Raw genomic sequence first — 21,251 nt, 5'->3', positions numbered from 1 at the left:
AGTTTATTTTGAGAGAGAGACAGAGAGAAAGAGAGCACAAGGAAGGCAGGGGCAGGAATAGAGGGAGAGAGAGAAGCCCATGACCACGAGGTCATGATCTGAGCCAGGATCAAGACTTGGACACTTAACCAAGCGATCCAGACCCCGAGAATGTGGAGTTTCAAAGGTGAGCAGGGTGGGCTGGGATACAGCCCTGAGGGCACTGGTCTAATCCTTGAGAGAAGGCAGCAAACTACTTAAGGCAGATGGTATGGAAACAGTGACCTGTACATCGCCTCGTGCACACAGTGGGGCAATTATACACTCATCATGGATAGCATCCCTGAGAGGCAGTGTTCACAACAAGGGGACAAAGGAGGTAGGACAGAGGAGGTGTGTGGGACCATTTTCCTCCTCTTCCTCACAGCATAAACAGAGAGCCATCTGCTGGAAACAATGTCATCCCCACACTGGCTGCCTAAGATGCTAACACCAACCCCACATTCCTGTGCTCTGGTGAGACTGGCCTTCTAGGTCAATCAGGCTTGCCTCAGTCCCAATGGAGGTGTCCCCTTCCCCAGGAGACCAGCGGAAGCACATGACCACACCACCTCTCTTGACCAGACAGTTCTGCAGAGCTTCACTTCGAGTGGCAGTCATTTCAAGTCTCATTTAAGAAGCAGGTCGGAGCTGACCTATATAAAACTCAGCACATTCTGGCCAAAGACCATACATTGTCCATACAACTGGCCTGAAGGACAGTGCAGCCAGAACACAAAACAGTGTACGCAACACACAACACAGACGCTCACTGATGTGTCAGGCCCTGGACACTAGATAACCTCCTTTTCATAAAACCATTCATCTCACAGGCAGCTAACATAATGAGCGTTTGTAACACAGAGAAGGCAAAAACTCAGCCAAAATGCCAAGACAAGAGGAATGCATCCCAAATGAAAGAACAAGATAAGGTCATGGCCAGAGACATAGAAGGAACACTTCCAAACTCATTCTATGAGGCCAGCTTGGCCTTGAGTCCAAACTGGACAAAGACCCCACCAGAAAGGAAAACTACAGAACAATTTCCCTGATGAACCTGGATGCAAAAATTCTCAACAAAAAGTAATGAACCAGATCCAACAATACATACAAATAATTATTCACCACAATGAATTGGATTTATTCCTGGGATGCACCACCAATTCAATATCTGAAAATCAACTGATGTGATACATCACATTGATAAAAGAAAGGATAACAACCATATGATCCTCTCAATAGATGCAGAAAGAGCATTTGACACAATGCAGCATCCTTTCTTGATGAAAAAAAAGCACACATGAAAGGAAGGATAGAAAGATCTTGTCTGAATATCAGTATGTCCAGATACGAAAATCCCACAACTAATACCTTCTTCAATGAGGAAAAACTGAGAGCTTTCCCCCTAAGGTCAGGAACACGACTGGGATGTCCACTCTCACCACTGTTATTCCACAAACTGTTGGAAGTCCTAACCTCAGCAAGCAGACAACAAAAAGAAATACAAGGCGTCCAAATTGGCAAGGAGGGTCAAACTTTCCCTCTTCGCAGACATGATACTTTCCAAGGAAATCCCAAAGACTCCATGGAAAAACTGTTAGGACTGATACTGGAATTCAGGAAAGTCTCAGGATATAAAATCAATATACAGAAGTTGACTGCATTTCTATACACCAATAATGAGTCAGCAGAGAGAAATCAAGGATTGATGTACTTTACAACTGCACTGAAAACCATCAAACACCCAGGGGTAAACATAACCAAAGAGGTAAAAGATCAGTACACTTAAAACAATAGAGGGACGCCTGGGTGGCTCAGTTGGTTAAGTGCCGACTTCAGTTCAGGACATGATCCCGCATTTGTGGGTCTGAGTCCTGTGATGGGCACTGTGCTGAAAGCTCGGAGCCTGGAGCCTGCTTCAGAGTCTGTGTCTCCCTCTCTTTCTCTTTCTGTCCCTCCCCTGCTCATGTGCTCTCTCTTTCTCTCCCTCTCTCTCTCAAAAGTAAACAAAGATAAAAAAAAAATAAAGGAACAAACCATACAACATCTATGAAAGAAATGGAAGAAACACAAAGAAACGGAAAAACATTCCATGCTCATGGATGAGAAGAACACATATTATTAAAATGTCAATACTACCCAAAGCAATCGACACATTCAATGCAATCCCTATCAAAATCACACCAGCATTCCTCACGGAACTAGAACAAACAACCCTCAAAATTGTAGGGAGCCAGAAAAGACCCCAAATCGCCAAAGTCATATTGAAAAAGAAAACAAAGCTGGAGACATTAAAATCTGGACTTTATGGTGTATTAGAAAACCGCAATCATCAAGACAGTATGGTACGGGCACAAAAACGGACACAGACATCAATGGAACGGAATGGGGAACCCATAAATGGACCCTCAAACATATGGCCGAGTAATCTTTGATAACACTGGAAAGAATACCCAATGGAAAAACAAAAGTCTCTTCAGCAAATGGTACCGGGAAAACTGGACAGTGAGAAGTTTGGACCTGGACTGTGTTCTTAAACCACACACACATACACACACACACCTCAAAATGGATGAAAGATATAAATTTAAGAAAGGGACCATCAAAATCCTAGAGAAGAAAACAAGCAATCTACCTCCTTGATCCTGGCCACAACAACTTCTTGCTTGCCATGTGTCCAAAGCAAGGGCAATAAAAACCAAAAAGAACTATTGGGACCTCAAGATAAAAAGCTTCTGCACAGCAGAGGACACAATCAGCAAAACTGAAAGGCCACTGAATGAAATGGGAGAAGATATTTGCAGGTGACATATCAGATAAAGGCTTAGTATCCAAAATCTATAAACAATTATCACACTCAACACCCAAAAACCAAATAATCCAGTGAAGAAATGGGCAAAAGACGTGAACAGACACTTTAAGAAACATGACATCCAGATTGGTCACACATGAAAAGATGCTCAATCTCACTTGTCATCACTGAAATACAAATCGAAACCACAATGAGATATCCCCTCACACCTGTCAGAATGGCTAAAATTAACATCTCCGAAAAAGACAGATGTTGGCAAGGATGCAGAGAAAGGGAACGCTTTTGAAATGCTGGTGGGCATGCAAAGTGGTGTAGACACTCTGGAAATAGTATGGAGATTTGTCAGAAAAACTAAAAATAGAACTACACTAGGACCCAGCAATTGCACTACTACATATTTATCCAAAGGATACACTAACGCTGAGTCGAAGTGGCACATGCACTGCAATGTTTATAGCAACATGATCAACAATAACTAAATTATGCAAAGAGCCCAAATGACCATTGACAGATGAATGGATAAAGAGGATGTGATATATTCATACAATGGATTATTACTTCGCGGTAAAAAAGAATTAAATCTTGCTATTTGAAACAACATGGATGGAACCAGACTTGATTATGCTAAGCAAAATATGTCACAGAAAGACACACATCATATGATTTCTCTCATCTGTCGAATTTAATACAACTGATGAACGTAGTGAAAGGAAAGCAAAAATAAGATACAAACAGAGAGGGAGTCGAACGATAAGAGACTCTGAAATACTGAGAAGAAACTCAGGGTTCCAGGAGGGTTCCTGAATAGGGGTATGGGCTAAATGGGTGATGGGCATTACGGGCGCACTTGGGATGAATATTGGGTATATTTTGTACTTGATGGATCACTAAATTCTACTGCTGAAACTGTATTCCACTATAAAGTAACTAACTTGGGCTTAAATTTTAAAAAAAGAAATATTAAAAAGAAGTAAAGAAATGTACTACCAGTCAAAAGAAAAGAATATTTAAATCGGGCTCTTTGAGAGGAAATCTAGGACTAAAAGTGTTACAGACAAGAAAGGATCAGAGAAAACATCAAGAAAGAATGGCAAAACAACTAGTAGAATGGCACTAAATATATACCTATTAATAATCACTCTAAATGTACATGGACTAAATGCTCCAATCATAAGATATTGGATAGGGCGTCAGAATGGACAAAACAAACAAACAAACAAACAAACAAAACAACACCTATCTAGATGCTGCCTACAAAGCTTTATTTGGACTTAAGTCACCTTCAGATTTAAAGTGAGGGAATGAAGAAACATTTATTATGCCAATAATGTCAAAAGAAAGCCAGTAGCAGTACTTATATCAGGCAAAATAACCTTTAAAACCGAGACTATTTTGGTACCCTTTGGGTAAATACCTAATAGTGACATTTCATGAACCCAGTATTTATAGCAGCATTATCAACAGTAGCCAAATTATAGAGAAAGCCCAAGTATCCATCAACTGATGAAGGTATAAAGAAGTTGTGGTGTGTATGTTGTGTATGTATGTATACGCATATATACATATGTACATATGTGTACGTGCATATATACAAACATATGTATATACAAAGAAATATAACTCAACTTCAAGAAGAATGAAATCTTGCCATTTGCAATGATGTGGATGGAGCTAGAATGTATCATGCTAAGTGAAATATGTCAATCAGAGAAAGACAAATATAGGATTTCACTCATGTGGAATTGAAGAAACAAAACAGATGAAAACATGGGAAGGGGGCAGGAAATGAGAAGAGTGGTAACAAACCACATGACTCTCTTAATGTTAGAGGAAAAAAAAACGAACGTTGATGGAGGGAAATGGGTCAGCGCTGGGCTAGATGTGGGATGAGTATTAAGGAGAGCACTTGATGTGATGAGCACTGGGTATTGTATGTAAGGGATGAATCACCAAATTCTACTCCCGAATCCGAGAATGCACTGTATGTCAACTATGACTTAAATTAAAATAAATAAATAAATAAATAAATAAATAAATAAATAAATAAATAAAGCTAAAACAAGAGATGAAGATGGACGCTATCTCATACTAAAGGGGACAATGAAACAAGAAGATCCAATGATTGTAAATTTTGATGCACCCAACATGCGATCACCAAGTATATAAAATATTTAACAACAACCATAAAGGAACTTATTTTTTATAATATAATGATAGTAGAGGACTTTAACACATCACTCACATCAATGGACAGAAGCTGTAAACAGAAAATCAACAAGGAAACAATGGCTTTGAATGACACACTGGACCAGATGGGTTTAACAGATATATTTAGAACACTCCATACTAAAATGCAGAGTACATATTCTTTTCAAGCGCACATGGGACATTCTCCAGAATTGATCATATTCTAGGTCACATATCAGAAGAAGAACAGCAGAAGAAAGGAAGTAATAGAGATTCAGACAGAAATAAGGGATATTCAAACCAAAAAGACACTAGACAAAATCAATGAAACCAGGGGCTGGTTCTTTGAAAACAGTAATCAACATGAAATCTTCTAGGCAGACTTTTGAGTAAGAAGAGAGAAAGGACTCCAATAAATAAAATCACAAATAAGAAAGGAGAAATAACAGTCCACACCACAAAAATACAGTTAGAAGTTAATATTATGAACAACTATATGCAACAAATTGGACACTCTGAGAAAAATGGACAAATTCCTATAAACACACAAAGTACCAACTCTGAAACAGGAAGATACATAAAATCTGAAAACAGAAAGAAATCAAATCAGTAATAAGAAAAATCTCCCCCCAACACAAGAGTTCTGGGCCAGACGGTTTAACTCATGAATTCTACCATCCATTTAAGAAAGAAGTAATATGTATTCTCCTCAAATTATTACGAAAAATAAAAAAGAAGGAAAACTTATAAATTCATCTTATGAGGCCATCATTACCCTGATACCAAAACCAGATAAAGCCTCCACTAAAACCGAAAACTGGCGGGGCGCCTGTGTGGCTAGGGGTGTTTACTGTCCAACTCTTAACTTCGGACTAGGACATTATCTTGCGGTGCATGGGTTCGAGTCCCATGTTGGATCCTGCCATGACAGTGTGGGGCATGGCCAGGATTCTCTCTCTCCCTATCTCTGAGCCCCTCCGTCACTTTTATGTACTCAAAGGAAAGAAATAAACATTTAAAAAATGTTAAAAAATTTTTAAATAAAACTGCAGCCAAATAGCCTGATGACTATGTATGCAGAAATTCTTATTAAAATACCTTCAAATTAAAGTCAACAATACATTAATAGAATCATTTGCCATAATCAAGTGGGATATATTTCTGGGCTGCAAGGGTGGTTCCACATTCACATATCAATCAACATGATGGGCCACAGTAATAAGAGAAAGGATAAGAACAGTACGATGCTTTCAACAGATGCAGGAAAACTATTTGACAAAATGTCACATCCATTCATGATAAAACCCCTCAGCAGTGTACATTGAGAGTCAACCTTGCTGCACATAATAAAGGTCATCTAGGAAAAACCCACAGCTCATCTCATCCTCAATGGGGAAAAATTGAAAAAATTTCCTCCAAGGTCAGGGACAAAACAGGGATGACCCCTCTCACCACTGTTATTCCACATAGTACGGGAAACCCTAACCACAGCACTCAGACAACAAAAAGAAATAAGAGGCATCCAAATCGGCAAGGAGAAGTAGCACTTTTGCTATTTGGAACTGACATGATATGTTCTATAAAAAGTATGAAAGATTCCCTTAAAAACTGCTAGAATTGATATATGAATTCCACGAGTCATAATATACAGAAATCAAGGAACATAGATGTACTGCATTTCTAACACAAATCATGAATTAACACAGAGAGAAAGTAAGGGATCAATCCCATTGGCAGGCTCACAAATACCACAAGAAACCAGGAATAAACCTAACCAAAGAATTGAAAGACCTGTACTCTAAAGTCTATGAAACACTGATGAAAGAAATGGAAGAGGACACAAAGAAATGGAATACATTTCATGTTCATGGATGGGAAGCACAAAATACTGTTAAAATGTCTACACGCCTCAAAACAATCTACACATATAATGCAATCCCTATCACACTAACAAAAACATTTGTGACAGAACAAGAACAAATAATCTCAAAATTTGTATGGATTAACAAAAGTCCCCAAACAGCCAAAACAAACTTGTAGAAGAAAAGCAAAGCTGGAGACATCACAATTCCAGACTTTAGGTTATATTACAAAGCTGTACTGATCAGAACAGTATGGTACTGACAAAACAACAACAACAAAGCACAGAGGCATAGATCAATAGAATAGAAACGCAGAAATGAACTCACACCTATATGGTCAATTAATTCTCAACAAAGCAGGAAAGAACATCCAATGGAAAAAAAGATAGTCTTGGGACACAGGGGTGGCTCAGTCAACAAAGCGTGTGATTGTTAATTCAGCTCAGGTTATGATCTCAGGGCAGTGCAGAGCATGCGTGGGATTCTCTGTCTCCATTTCTCTCTGCTCCTCTTCTGCATGCTCTTTCTCTCTCAAAACTAAGTAAATAAACTTAAAAAAAGGCTCCTCAACAAATGGTTTTGGAAAAACTGGACAGCATCCTGCAAAACAAAACAAAAACTACAATGGACCACTTTCTTACAACATACACAAAAATAAATCCAACACGGATAAAGACCTATATGTGAAACCTGAAACCATAAAAATCCGAGAGGATAACACGGGTAGTATCTTCTTTGACATTGCCTGTGCAAATGTCTTTGCAGATATCTCTCTAGAGGTAAGGGAAACACAAGCAAAAATAATGAGACTTCATAAAAATTAAAACCTTCTGTCACCTAGGAAATAATCAACAAAACTAAAACCCTTGGATGGCTTAGTCGGTTAAGCGTCCGACTTTGACGCAAGTTGTGATCTTGCAGTCCATGAGTTTGAGACCCGCGTCAGGCTCTGTCCTGAGAGCTCAGAGCCTCGAGCCTGCTTCAGATTCGGTATCTCCCACTCTCTCCCCCCTCCCCAGCTCAGGCTCTCTCAAAAAAAGAAAAAAGAACCATTAAAAATGAAAAATAATTCCTAATTTGGAATATGTGAAATTCCATTTATACCACATTCTCTAACATCACCATCTTGATGTGGAGAGCTTATCTGAAAAGTCACTAATAATAACTTTGATGACACATATGTGACAAGGTCAGAATGCAACTTACAGGGCGCTACACATCAGTTGTGAATTTACAGTATGTATCCTTGGCTAATATTTCCAATGAAATGTGCTTTAGGGACACGGATGGATGAAATAATGTCCACCAGTCATATAGGTAAATATCCTATAGGACCATTATGCCTTCAATTACTAATTGCCACTCTTCAGAATTAAAAGAAACTTGGGACAAGAAAATGTCTTTGAATTTGATGTAAGAGAAGACTAGAATGTTTTATAGTGTTCACCTACCTTCTGGAATCCTCAGATTAGTTGTGGACAGGAGGATAGCAACCCACGATTGGGATGCACACCGCTAGTCCCAGAGGGAGGATATGGACCTTATTGTCAATTTTTTAAATCAATATCAGCAGTCCACCTCTGCCAGGTACAGACTTCAGGACCTGGGGACAACATGATGCCTGATGCCTGGGTTCAGAACTTGAGGAAGGCCAGCTGGTGGGGGAGGGGGGAAATCCAACAGGGCCTGGGGCAGTGAGAGAGATGGCCCCAGGACACCTCCCCACAGGGCAGACTTGGAGTATACCTGCCAAAGAGCGGCACAATCTCCCTCAAGACATCCCTCTCCATGACAGATCATGAGGCTGAGCCTCACAATTCCAGAAGAAATGAGGGATACCCATCTGTCCAATTCCAATGGCTTCTGCAGAGCTTGGACCCAGGGATGTTGGAGTCTTGGGGTCATGGAACTCTGGTGCCCATGATACAAGCCCTTTCTGCCCCAGCACTCAGAGCCACCTCATACATCCCCTCTCCCCTGACGCATCTAACGCCATCCACATACCTCGAGCAGGTGTCTACCTTCCTCTTTGTACTTCCTCTTTGTCACTGTTTCTCTATAACCACATCTCTCTATGTTTCTTCCTCTCAGTCTTTAGGGAGTGGTGTAACATACGGTGCTAACCTTTATTCTTATACATGTGAATATCCAATTTTCCCAGCACCAGTTATTCAAGAGACTATTCTTCTCCACTGTGTATTTTTGACTCCCTTGGCAAATACGAGTTGACTGTGCATGCATGGGTTTAGATTGGGCTCTCAGTTTCCGTTCCATTGTCTTGTGTGTGTGTGCTTATGCCAGTGACATAACAGTGACTTCTTTGTCTTAGAATGAAACTTGAAATCAAGAAGTATGATGCCTCCTATTTTGTCCTTTCTTGCATTGGCTACTTTGGGTCTTTTTGTGGTTCCAAATACATTTGAGGGTATGTGTTTCTAATTGCATAAAAATTGCATCAGAGTCTTGATAGAGATAGCACTGAATCTCTAGAGGGCTTTGAGTAGTATGGACATTGTATCTGTATTAATTCCTCCTTCAGATGGACATGGGGTGGCTTTTCACTGACTTGTGTGTTCTGTTTCTTCCATGCAAATTGAATTTCTTCCATTTCTACACACAGGTTTTGTAGTTTTCTGTAGAGATCTTTCACCTCCTTGGCTAAATTTATTCCAATAAATTTTATTTTTTTTGATGCTATTGTAAACATATGGCAAACTAATCTTTAACAAAGCAGGAGAGATTATCCAATGGAAAAAAGACAGTCTCTTTAACAAATGATGCTGGGAGAACTGGACAGCAACATGCAGAAGATTGAAACTAGACCACTCTCTCACACCATTCACAAAAATAAACTCAAAATGGATAAAGGATCTGAATGTGAGACAGGAAACCATCCAAACCCTAGAGGAGAAAGCAGGAAAAGACCTCTCTGACCTCAGCCGTAGCAATTTCTTACTTGACACATCCCCAAAGGCAAGGGAATTAAAAGCAAAAATGAACTACTGGGACCTTATGAAGATAAAAAGCTTCTGCACAGCAAAGGAAACAACCAACAAAACTAAAAGGCAACCAACGGAACGGGAAAAGATATTTGCAAATGACATATCGGACAAAGGGCTAGTATCCAAAATCTATAAAGAGCTCACCAAACTCCACACCCGAAAAACAAGTAATCCAGTGAAGAAATGGTCAGAAACCATGAATAGACACTTCTCTAAAGAAGACATCCAGATGGCCAACAGGCACATGAAAAGATGCTCAACGTCGCTCCTCATCAGGGAAATACAAATCAAAACCACATTCAGATATCACCTCACGCCAGTCAGAGTGGCCAAAATGAACAAATCAGGAGACTATAGATGCTGGAGAGGATGTGGAGAAACGGGAACCCTCTTGCACTCTTGGTGGGAGTACAAATTGGTGCAGCCACTCTGGAAAACAATGTGGAGGCTCCTCAAAAAATTAAAAATAGACCTACCCTATGACCCAGCAATAGCACTTCTAGGAATTTACCCAAGGGATATAGGAGTACTGATGCATAGGGTCACTTGTACCCCAATGTTTATAGCAGCACTCTCAACAATAGCCAAATTTTTGAAAGAACCTAAATGTCCATCAACTGATGAATGGATAAAGAAATTGTGGTTTATATACACAATGGAGTACTACGTGGCAATGAGAAAGAATGAAATATGGCCCTTTGTAGCAAGAGGGATGGAACTGGAGAGTGTGATGCTAAGTGAAATAAGCCATACAGAGAAAGACAGATACCATATGGTTTCACACTTATGTAGATCCTGAGAAACTTAACAGAAACCCATGGGGGAGGGGAAGGAAAAAAAAAAAAGAGGTTAGCCTGGAAGAGAGCCAAAGCATAAGAGACTCTTAAAAACTGAGAACAAACTGAGGTTTGATGGGGGGTGGGAGGGAGGGGAGGGTGGGTGATGGGTATTGAGGAGGGCACATTTTGGGATGAGCACTGGATGTTGTATGGAAACCAATTTGACAATAATCTTCATATATTGAAAAAAAAATAAAATAAAATTATTTAGTTTAGTTTAAATTTATGTATGCTTTTCTTTAGTATTTATTTTTTCAAGTTTTTATTTAAATTCCAATTGGTTAACATACAGTGTATGTTAATTTCAGGTATAGAATGTAGTCATCCATCACTTACATACAACACCCAGTGATCCTCACTGCTAGCGCCCTCCATAGCCCATCACCCATTTAACCCATGCCCCTGCCCACCTCACTTATAGTAACCCTCCATTTGCTATTTATAGTTAAGAGTCTGGTTTCTGGTTGGTTTTTATTTCATTCAATTTTGTGAGGGATCACATTTATTGATTTGCATTTCTGAAACATCCTGCCTTTACAGGAAAAAAACCCTTCATCACGGTCAATGATTCTTTTCATGTGATCCTGAATTTGGTTTGCCTGCATGTTACTGGGAATTATTCATCTATATTCATCACGAGGATACTGGCCTATAGATTTCTGTTCAGGTAGTATCCTTTCTGGCTTCTTACCAGGGTAATTCCAGTCTCATGAAATGAGTTTGGTGGTGTTCATTCCTTTTGAATCAGTGAGAGGACTGCTGTTAGTTCTTCTACAAACGTTTGGTTAAATTCACCAATGAATCCACCTGGTCCTGGGGTTTTCTTCCTTGGCAGAACTTCGATTACTGATTCAATTTACTTACATTGGTTATCTTTTTGTATTGATACAGTCTTCCTTTAATGGGTCTGTGCAAACCTTCTATATCTTCCTGATACAATCTTGGTAGGTTGTGTGTTTCTAAGAACCTATCCATTTCTTCTAGGTAGGTACTTTTATGTAATCTAATTTGGCCATAGTTGCCACTTTGTCTGCTTTATGTTTCTTTGGTATAAGGCATAGTATCTTCTCTTTTATGTGTAATTCTTTTGAATTTGGTCCTCTTTATGTCTTAGCATAGTCTATGTATAGCGCTGACAATTTTGTTTCACTCTTCTGAAAACCCACTGTTGGTCTTCTTCATGTTTTCTATTGATTTCATGGTCTGTTTCATTGGTTCCCACTCTCATATGGATTAATTTCTCCCTTTTGAGAACATTGGGCATAGATTGTTTTTTTCTTCTAGTTCTTAGAAGTTAAAGGTAGGTTGTTCATTTGAGTCTCAAATCTATCCTCCACGCATGCAAATCCAGTGACTCATCAGAGAAGCTTCAATAGGTCTTTCCTGTCCTATTTCTCATTCTGAGAATTCTGAGAAATAGAACCAGAAAATGTATTTGAAGACACAATAAATGAAAACTTCCCTAATGTGCGGAAGGAAACAGATCCAGAGCAGGAGGCACAAAGAACCCCCATTATATTCAACAGAAGCAAGTCGTATAGTAATTAATACCCAAAATGTCGTGATAAAGAAAACTTTTCACAGCAAGAAAACAAAAGTTGACAGTTACCTACAAGGGAAACCCCATAAAGTTATCACTGGATGTATTTCAGAAGAAACTTTGAAACCGTAAGTGAGCAGCACAGTTTGGTAAAGGTGCCGAATGGAAAACATCTGCAGCCAAAGAGAGTCTATCTAGCAAACTATCATTCAGATGGAAGGAAGATCAAGAGGTTCCCAAATAAATACTAAGCGAGTTCACAATCAACAAACCACCCCTGCAAGAAATGTTAAAGGGGACTCTTTAAGTGGGAAAGAAACACCTAAAGTGACAATATTAAAGTGTGAAACGCAAAAGCAATGAAAATGAGTATATCTGTAAAACATCAGTCAAGGTATTCACAATATGAATGGTTTCGAAATAGGAACACTACATAGCTACAACACGGGGAGGAGAGGAGTAAACAACTGGTTCAAACTTAAACAACTATCAACTTAATATAGACTCCTATATACAGAAGTGGTTAGGTACAAACCTAATAATACCCACAAATCAAACACTACTAGTACATATGCAGAGTATAAAGACAAACAATTTCAACTGTGAAACTGTGAAGAAACCCAGCAAATCAAAAAAAGAGAAAGAGAACAAAGGATCAGAAAAAATCAGAAATAACCAATATCAAGTAATAATAGGACAAGTACATGTCTATCAATTACTTTGAATAGAAACAGAATAAATGCTCAAATCAAAGGCACTGGGTGACAGATAGGGGCAACTGGATGGCTCAATCGCTTGAGATTTCGACTCTTGATTTCGGTTCAGGCTATTATCGCAGGATCATGGGATTGAGTCCCTACTGGGCTCTGCACTGAGCATGGAACTTGGTGAGGATTCATTCTCATTCTCATTCTCTCTCTCCCACTCTCTCTATCTCTCTCTTCCCTCTTTCCCCCCACCCCGCCCTCCCATGCCTGTGCTCTCTGTATTCATAATAAAAGGCACTGGGTGATAGAATGAGTAAATATATAGGACCCATCTATCTTCTACCTACAAGAGAGAAATTAGAGAACTAAGGTTTCAAAAGAAATCTGCAGTAGCAGTACCTTTATCAGACAAAATAGATTTAAAAATAAAACTGTAACAAGAGACAAAGAAGGACACTATAATAATAAAAGATACAACGCAACAAAAAGATAGAACAATTGTAAACATATATGCGCTCAACCTAAGAGCACCCAAATACACAAAGCAGAACAAAACTAAAGAATTCATAGTCATTCAATAATAGTAGGGCACTTTAACACCCCAATGACATCAATGGAGAGATATTTCCATCAGAAAATCAACAGGGAAGTAGAGACTTTGAATGATAGAGGAGACCAGATGGACTTAGCCGATATATTTTAGACATTCCATCCTAAAACAGCACAATACACATTCGTTTCACGTGCACATAGAAAATTCCCCACACTCGATAAAATATTAGGTCATAAAATAAGCCAAAACAAAATCAAACCAATCGACACCATACCATGTGTCTTTTCAGACCACAATGCTATGAAACTAGAAGTCTACAACAAGAAAAAAGATCTGGAAAAGGCACAAAACCATGGAAGTTAAATAACATGCGACTAAACAATCAATGGCTCAACCAACAAATCAAAGAGAAAATCCAAAAAAAACATGGAAACAAATGAAAATGAAAACACAACAATCCAAACATCTGTAAAGCAGGAAAACTGGTTCTAACAGGGAAGTTTATAACAATACAAGTCTGCCTCAGGAAAAAAAAAAAACAAAAACAAAAAAACAAAAAACAAAAAACAAAAAACGAGCATTGAAGTAAACTCCATAATTTTATAAAATAAAAACCAGAAAAAAGACAACAAACAAAACTCACAAAGGACAGAATGAAGAAAATAATTAAAATTAAAAAAATGATATAGAGATTAAACTATGCACCCGATGCATCAAAAACGGATGAGGCAATACATGAAATCCTATCATATCGAGAGAGGCAGGGTCGTGGTGTGAAACATTCCAGAGACAAGCAAGAATGGGGCAAGGCAAAAACAAACTCCAGTGCAGAGAGACAGGGGCGAAAAAAATGAACACATTCCCTCCAAGATGCAGGGCGGTGTCCACACATAAACATCTCCCTGCTCCAAGTGGGAGTGCAAACATTACTTACTTCTTGCCCTAGACCTAACCCTAACATTATCCCAAATCCCAACACCTAAACATAACAGCTCACCCTAAACATAACCCTGAGACTAAACCCTGTCACTACCCCTACGCCTAAACCCAAACCTAATCCTACCGAACAGAGAAAGTTAACAAACCCTAAACTTACTGTAACCTTGTGCCTAAACCTCTAACCCTAACCCTATAACTCTAACCCTAAAACCCTAACCCTAATACTCTAACTTTACCCGATAACCCTAAAACTATAAAACCTAAAACTAACCCTAACCCTAACCATAAAACTCTAACACTAACCCTAACGCTAACTGCTAATCGAATATCCACACCCATAACCCAAACCCAAGTCCTAGACCTAGACCTCACCTTATCCCTAAACCTAACGCAAACCCTAACACTAATGCTATCAACTTACACTAACCCCACCATCTAACCATTACCCTAACTCTCAAACCCAAACCATAACCCTAAACCTAAGCCTAACCCAAGCCCAAACCTAACTCTAACTCCAAACCCTAACCCTTAACCATAACATTAAACACTAACCATAACCCTAAACATAATCCTAATGCATAAACCTAACGCTAACCCCAAACACTAACCCCTAACACCAACCCTAACCATAACCCTAACCCCTAACACCAAACCCAATCCCAAACCCTAACCCAACGCACACGACACAAAGGAATGGTGTCACATCCACACTGGTGAAGTCCCTGGTCAGAACATTAACCCTAGTTAAGGATGTTTCTAGATGGGGACCCAATTCCTATCTCTGAGAACATCACAAACAAATGGCCCAAACCGGTACAGAAATACTTGACATGGAAAATTGAGCATCATCATGACGTTTCCAATGCCCGCATGGAGCAGCACAAGAGGGCTGATGAGGACCAACTGAAGATGGCACACACATGAGGCTTGTCCTGGAACACAAAGACTAAGCCTGAACAGCCCATTCTGATGAGGCCCACACACAATCCTCTGGGGAGACCACTACACTGCGGAGGTTCAGCGCTCGGAGCTTCCTGGGACCTAACCCTAACCTTAACTGTGACACTCACATACCGCTCAAACTAAACCTCACCCCAACTCTAAACCTAACCCTACACATGACCCACACCCGCGCATGGACCCTCATTCAGCCCTCAGGGTGATCATGGCACTGGTGTCACTTTGGCCCTGGCAACATCCATGGAACGAACCTAAACCTTGGCAAAAGCTTTCTCCTAATGGGGACCCAATTCCTAAGTCTGAGGACATGACGGACATGGGGCCCAGAAGCGGAGGAGGATTACGTGGCATGGAACCTGGAACATCATCATGTCATTTCCAAAGACCAGAAGGAGCTCCACAGGGGACTTCTTGAGGTCTAACCGAGGAGTGGCACTGGCACCCAAAACTCAACCTGACTGGGACCCTCCTTAGACCCCTCCACTCAGCCTTGTAGGGTGACAATGGCCCTACTGGGGGTATAGTGCCAGGAGCCTCCTGTGACCAAGCCCTAATCTTAACAGTGACCCACAGTATACACGTGAACCTAAACCTCACCTCATCTTTAACACTCACCCTACACCTGACTCGCACCATGCATGTGCCCTTATATCATCGATTCAGGGAGATCACAGGACCGGTGTCACTTCAGCCCTGGAGATTTCCCTGGCCAAAACCCTAACTGTAGCTAAGGCTTTCTGCATATGGAGACCGAATTTCCACAGTCTGACAAGAGCAGGCACAATTGGTTGAGAAGCGGTGCAGGATAATTGTGTGTGAAGCGTGGAACATCACCATGTCATTTCCAAAACAGGGCTTCAGATGCACAGGAGGATTCCTGAGGCCTATCAAAGAGTGGGGATATAGGTGTGGGGCCGTGGAATGCAAAGACTAATGCTGACCGGTACCCTTCCTTCTGCACTCCAGTCAGCCCTTCGGGGAGACAACTGCACTGCTGTAGGTTCAGGGTCTACAACCTCCTGGGAACTAATCTCAACCATAAACAGAAACGTAACCCTAACGCTACACCTAAACCTAACACAAACTCTCACACTAACGCTAAACCAGACCCACACCCGCCCATGTGCCCACATTTCAGCCCTCCATGGAATTCACGAGAATGGTATCGCTTCAGCCCTGGCGATGTCCCTGTACCGAACCCTGACCCTAGCTAAGGCTCTCTCCCCATGGAGACCCAATTCCAAAGTCTGATAACAGCACATACATGGGTTCCAGAATCGGTGCAGAAATACTCAACACAACATGGAACATCATCATGTCATATCCAAAGCACGACTGCAGCTACAACAGAGGATTTATGAGTACTACACAAAGAGCATTCCATACACTTGTCTGGACTTTGTACCCAAAGACAAATCCTTACTGGAAACCTCCCTTGTGTATTCCACTCAGCCGTTCGGGGAGACAACTTCGGGGAGACAGCTGTACGAGGGGATTCCTGAGCCCCACCAGAAGGGTGGCCCACACATTTGACTGGCCATGGAACCAAAAGACTAATCCTGACCGGCACCCTCCCTTGTGTACTCCACTGAAACCTTCAGGGAGACAACTCCTCTGCTGTGGGTTCAGTACCTGGAGCCTCCTGGGACGTAACCCTAACCCTAACCCTCACCCTACACCTGACCCTATCTATCACAATAACTCTAAAACAGACCCAGAGCCAAGAATGTGCCCTCACATCACCCTCCATGGATTCACAACACTGGTGTCACTTTGGCCCTGGCAATGTCCCTGGACCGAACCCTAACCCTAGGTAAGGCCTTCTTCCCATGGGGACCCAATTCCAAAGTCTGACAACAGCATGCATACGGATTCAAGAATCGGTGGAGAAATACTCGCCATGGAACATGTAATATCACAACGTCATTTCCAAAGAGCTATGGCAGCTGCACTAGAGGACTTCTTAGGCCTAACCGAAGGGTGGCCCATATATTTGTCTGGCTTTGGAACCCAAAAACTAATCCTGACCGGCACCTTCCCTTGTGTACTCCACTCAGACCTTTGGGGAGACATTGCTCTTCTGTGGGGTGTCTAGAGACTCCTGGGACCTAACCCTAACCCTAAACATAACCTTAAACATAACCGTCAACCTTCACCTAACCCTATCTGTAACCCTAACCCTACACTTGACCCGCACCGTCGCATGGGCCCTCACTTCAGCCCTCAAGGGAGATCACGAGACTGGAGTCGCTTCAGCCATGGCAATGTCCCTGGACTGAACCATAACCCTAGGTAACCCTAGCTAAGGCTCTCTCCCCATGGGGACCCAAAACCAAGTGTGACAACACCACGCACCTGGGGGCCAGAAGCAGTGCAGGATCACTCGGCATAGAACCTGGAACAACACCATGCCCTTTAAAAGACCTGGCTGCGGCATCCCGAGAGGATTCCAGAGACCTCACTGACCAGTGGCCCAAAGAGTTGTGTGGTATTGGAAGCCCAAGACTAATCCTGACCAGCACCCTACCATGTGCCCTCACCTTATTCCTTTGGGAAGACAACTGCACTGCTGTGGGTTCAGCGCCTGGAGAATCCTGGGTCCTAACACTACCCTAAACCTAAGCCTAACCAGAACCTTCAAGCAAAACCTAATCCTATCTCAACCACTAACCCTCCACTTGACCATCACCATCGCATGGGCTCTCACTTCATCCCTGGAGGGATATCATGAGACTGGAGTCGCTTCGGACCTGGCGACGTCCAGGGACAGAAACTTAACCCTAGCTAAGGCTCTCTCCCCATGTGGAACCAATACCGAAGTCTGACAACACCACATGCCTGGACTCCAGAAGCAGTGCAGGATAACTCGGGAAAGAACCTGGAAGGTCCCCATGTGATTTCTAAGGCCTGGCTGCAGCTGCTTGATAGGATTCCTGAGGCATACTACACCAGTGACCCATAGAGTTGTCAGTCCTTGGAACCAAAAGACTAATGCTGACTAGCACCCTCCCTTGTATACTCAGCCCAGCGGGGAGACAACTGCACTGCTGTGCTTTCAGTGCCTGGAGCCTCCTGGGACCTAATTCTAACCCTAAACCTAAACGTAATCCTAACCAGAACCCTCAACTGAAACCTAATCCTATCTTGAACTCTAACCCTACACTTGACCCGCATCATCGCTGGGCCCTCAATTCGGCCCTCGAGGGAGATCACGAACCTGGAGTCGCTTCGGCCATGCCGACTTCCCTGGACCTAACCCTAATCATGGTTAAGGCGCTAACCCCCTGGGTAACCAATTCCAAAGACTGACAACAGCAAACACACGGTTTCGAGATCAGTGTAGAAATACTCTGCACGGAATGTAGAACATCACTACGTCATTTCCAAAGCACAACTGCAGCTGCACGAGAGGATTCCTGATGCATATCGGAAGTGTCTCCCATACATTTGTCTGGAATTGGAACCCAAGACTTATCCTGACTGACACCCTCCCTGGGGACACCACTTGGCCCCTCAGGGAGACAACGGCACTCTTGTGGAATCAGTGCTTGGAGCCTCCTGGAACCTAACCCTAACCGAAACCGTAACCCAAACCATATCCCTCAATCTACACTTAACCCTATCTCTAACCCTAACCCTGTACTTCACCTGAAACTTCGCATGGGCCCTCAATCAGCCTTCTAGGAAGATCATGAAACTGGAGTCGCTTCAGCCCTGGTGACTTCCCAGGACCGAACCCTAACCCTAGCTAAGGCTCTCTCCCCATGTGGAATAAATTTCAAGTCTGACAAGAACACACACATGATATCGACAATCAGTGCAAAAATACTCGGCATGGAACATGGAAATTCACCATGTCATTTGTAAAGCGCGACTGCCGCTGCATGAGAGGATTCCTGAAGCCTACGTGTAGGGTGGCCAAAACATTTTTCTGGCCTTGGAACCCAAAGCCTAATGCTGACCGGCACCCTCCTTTGTGTAGTGTGCTCAACCCTTCAGGGAGACAACTGGTCTACTGTGTGTTCAGTGCCTGGAGTCGCCTGTGACCTAACCCAAACCCTATCCATGACCCAAACCATAACCCTCACCCTACACCTAACCCTATCTAGCACACTAACTCTATAGCGGACTCACAGCCACACATTTTCCCTCACTTCATCTTCCATGGAATTAACAACACTGGTGTCGCTTCAGCCCTGGCAACTTCCCTGGACCCAATCCTAAACCTAGCTAAGCCTCTCTTCCCATGGGGTCCCAATTCCAAAGTCTGACAATACCACGCAGACAGGTTCGAGAATCGGTGCAGAAATACTCGGTATGGAGCATGTAACATCACCAAGTCATTTCCAAAGCGTGACTGCATCTGCAGAAGAGGATTCCTGAGGCCTACCCAAAGGATGGCCCATACATTCATCTGGCCTTGAAACCCAAAGACTAATCCTGACCAGCACCCTCCCTTGTGTCCCCCACTAAGCCCTTGGGGAGACAAAGGCTCTGCTGTGGTGTCAGTGCCTGGAGCCTCCTGGGACCTAACACTAACCCTAAACATAACCCTAATCGTAACACTCACCCTACACTTAACCCATTCTCTAACACTAACCATACACTTGAGATGCACCCTCCCATGTGCCCTCATTTCAGCCCTTGAGGGAGATCCCAAAACTCGAGTCGCTTGAGCTGGGTCTATTTCCCTGGACCGAATCCTAACCCTAGCTAAGAATCTCTCACCATGGGGACCCAATTCCAAAGTCTGACAACAGCCTGCTCAAGGGTTCAAGAATCGGTGCAGAAATACTCGGCATGGAAGGTGGAACATCAGTAAGTCATTTTCTAAGGGTGACTGCAGCTGCAAGAGAGGTTTACTGAGGCCTACCCGAAGGGTGGCCCATATATATGTGTGGCCTAGAATCCAAAGGCTAATCATGACCGGCACCCTCCCTTGTGTCTTCCACTCAGCCCTTCGGGGAAACATCTGCACTACCTTGGGTTCAGTGTCTGGAGGCTCCTGACACCTAAACCTAACAGAAACTCTAACCAGAACCCTCAGGCGAACCCAAACCCTATCTCGAACTCTAACCCTACACTTGAAGCGCACCGTCACATGGGCCCTCACTTCAGCCCTCCAGGAAGGTCACGAGACTGGTCTCGTCAACACTGGCGATGTCCCTGGATCGAACCCTAACCCTAGCTAAGGCTCTCTCCCCATGGGTACCCAATACCAAAGTATGACAACCCCACGTGCCTGGGGTCCTGAAGCGGTGCAGGATCACCTGGCATAGAACCTGGAACATCACTGTCTTGTTTCCAAGCCCCACTGTAGCTTCCCCTGAGAATTCCTGAGGCCTACCCGACCAGTGGCCCATACAGTTGTCTGGACATTGAAACCAAAAATTAATCCTGACAAGCACGATCCACTGTGCCCTCACTCAGCCATTCAGGGAGACAACTGCACTGCTGTGTGGTCAGCGCTTGGATCCCCCTGGGAAGTAACCCTAACCCTAACACTAGCCAGAAATCTCAACAGATCCCTAACCCTATCTCAATTCAAAGCCTACTCATGACTTGCACCTTCGCAAGGGCCCTCACTTCAACCCTCCATGGAGATCACAAGACTGGATTCGCATCGGCACTGGTGATGTCACTCATTCAAACCCTAAATTTAGCTAAGGTCTCTCCCCATGGGGACCCAATACCAAAGTCTGAAAACGCCACATGTCTGGGTGCATGAAGTGGTACAGAATGCCTCAGCAAAAAACCTGGAACATCACCATGTCCTTTCAAAGGCCTGGCTACAGCTGCCCAAGAGGATTCCTGAGGCCTCCCTGAAGGGTG

The 21,251-nt window shown here is 42.6% G+C and overlaps 1 long non-coding RNA gene across 5 annotated transcripts in view; it reads right to left on the bottom strand.

Annotated features, from left to right (window-relative positions):
* Window positions 1–11,051: 11,051 nt before the first annotated feature.
* LOC111559413 overlaps window positions 11,052–21,251 on the bottom strand; it is a 31,984-nt gene continuing 21,784 nt past the window's right edge. For 4 of the 5 annotated variants that reach the window (XR_006585823.1, XR_006585826.1, XR_006585827.1 and 1 more), the window contains one exon: window positions 11,052–12,129. This is a non-coding gene — a long non-coding RNA (uncharacterized LOC111559413). The remainder of the gene's footprint in view (window positions 12,130–21,251) is intronic. The other variant, XR_006585825.1, reaches the window with a different exon arrangement.

The sequence above is a fragment of the Felis catus genome, chromosome D1 (assembly GCF_018350175.1).
Source record: "Felis catus isolate Fca126 chromosome D1, F.catus_Fca126_mat1.0, whole genome shotgun sequence".
Lineage (NCBI taxonomy): Eukaryota > Metazoa > Chordata > Mammalia > Carnivora > Felidae > Felis > Felis catus.
Note: the sequence above shows the minus strand (reverse complement) of the source record. Positions and strands in the feature narration are given on the sequence as shown.